The sequence below is a fragment of the Lutra lutra genome, chromosome 7 (genome assembly GCF_902655055.1).
Source record: "Lutra lutra chromosome 7, mLutLut1.2, whole genome shotgun sequence".
Classification (NCBI taxonomy): Eukaryota; Metazoa; Chordata; class Mammalia; order Carnivora; family Mustelidae; genus Lutra; species Lutra lutra.
Window position 1 is genome coordinate 29,000,900 of NC_062284.1, and position 2,270 is coordinate 29,003,169.

Here is a 2,270-nt window from a genome sequence, read left to right on the forward strand (position 1 = left end):
CAGGCTCCCCGCGCCGCTCCCTGGCAACCGAGTCCCGCCCCCGCCAGCTTCAGCCAATCACTCCCGCGGTAGCTGCAGCGAGGCCACGCCTCCTAAAGGAGTCGAAGATTCAGCGCCAGTTGTTGGCCTCCGGCACAAGTCTCGTAGACGAGTTCCAGAGGAACAAACCCACTCCCCTCCTATTGAGCTACGTTTGCTATGCCAGCCTTCTAGATGATTGAGGACTCGCAGAAGACTCTTTCTGCCTAGCCCGTTCTCCCCTAAAGAGGTCGGAGCGTGAATCTCTCCCACTTCACGTCGTTTTCCTGACAAGGTAGCACCAAAGCAGCACTGTTTGGGAGAAGTGCAGTGAACACCAGCAAATTTTTATGGAGAATTTCTTGGGCCAGGCGCTAGCTAGGTCAGCCCTCAGAAGCGTCATCAGAAAGGAGAAAGGGCTGCTAATGGCGTGGGCAAGGCGGAGACACGTTTGCGTGGTGGGGTGGCAAGGTAACAAGTCAGTCTCAGGGTAGGACATTTTTGGATCAAGACTCGATGGTTTACAGAAATGTAAATTTCTTTCTTTCTTTCTTTCTTTCTTTTTAAACATTGCAACATTTCACTCTCCTCCCACAGTCTTGGATTGATCATAATAATTAGCATTTATTGAGAGCTTACTGCCTATCACACTCTTTCTGGCTACTAGTTCATTTAACCCCCATCGCAACCCTAGGTGGAGGGACGATGGTTATCAGCCTCATTTCACTGTTACGAGAATTGAGGCTTAGAAAGATTAACAAATTTGCCCAGACCAACACAGAGTGGGTGGTTTGAGGCTTAGGAAGATTAACAAACTTGCCCAGACCAACACAGAGTGGGTGGTCTAATGCAGAAACCGCAGTCTTTCCTGCCGTGACAACCCTGTGCTTCCTCCTCAATCAGGCCCTTAAAATGCCTGTTTACTTGTCCTTACTCACCCTGTTGTTCCTCAACCTCCCTAGCTCATCACCTTCCCCGGGCACACTCAGCAATACCTTTTCATCTCAGCATCCCATTCACTTGTACTAGGTTGCAGCTGCCACTTACTCACTCCAAACTTTGTACAGGTGCACCTCTATGCCTCACTGTTCTAGGCAGTGGGTTTTCCACAGCAAGAAAGACAATGGAGCTTACATTCGGGTAGGGAAAGCAGACCTAAACAAATAGGCAAGTCGCTTTATGGACTGATGTTGGGCAGTAATGGAAAATAATGCAGAGGACGGGGATAGAGAGTGATGACCCTCATCACTTCATTGAGGAGAGTACACTGGAGGAGATCTAACTAAAGGTAAGGAAGCAGGCCATGTGAATATCTGGAGGAAGAACAGCCCATAGGTGGGGATAGCAAGTGTAAAGGCCCTGAGGCAGGAATGGGATGAGTAGGAAAAGGAACACTGAAGAGTCTGGTGTGCTGGAGGTCAGTGGAGGGACAAGAAATAAAGTCACCAAGTGCCTAGTAAGCTATGTGTGATGAGAAGATACTGCAAGACTCAGCAGGCCAGTAACCCATCTGACTTGAAGTACCATTCTTGCCACCATGCATGTCTTAGTTAGCATTTAAGAAAGCAATCAGTTGGGGCCGCCTGGGTGGCTCAGTGGGTTAAAGCCTCTGCCTTTGGCTCAGGTCATGATCCCAGGATCCTGGGATCGAGCCCCACATCGGGCTCTCTGCTCAGCGGGGAACCTGCTTTCTCCTCTCTCTCTCTGCCTGTCTCGCTGCCTACCTGTGATCTCTATCTATCAAATAAATAAATAAAATCTTTAAAAAAAAAAAGCAATCAGTTGGGTGCCTGAGTGGCTCAGTCGGTTGGGCAACTGTCTTCAGCTCAGATCATGAGCCTGGAATCCTAGGATCAAGTCCTGCATCGGGCTCCCTGCTTGGCAGGGAGTCTGCTTCTCCCTCTGACCTTCCCCCTCTTGTTTTCTCTCTCTAAAATAAATAAATAAAATTTAAAAAAAAATGAAAGCAATCAATCATGGCTCTCAGGCATGATTCCCTTTGAGTATCTATCGCCTTGCTGGTCCCTTCCCTCTAAAAATTCCTCTCTCTGCTTTATTGTTAATGCTTTTCCTCCTCCAAAACATCTCCTTTGCATTTCTTCATCCTCATCCCATCCCTTCCTGTTTCCCTGAAGAGGCCTTCATCCCTTTTTCATTCTCCGGTGCTTACACCTCCATCCTGTCCTTCCTTATGTGTGCCTTCCCCCTAGGTAGCTCTCCACCCCATCCCACATGCCACACAGCTTTTCCAA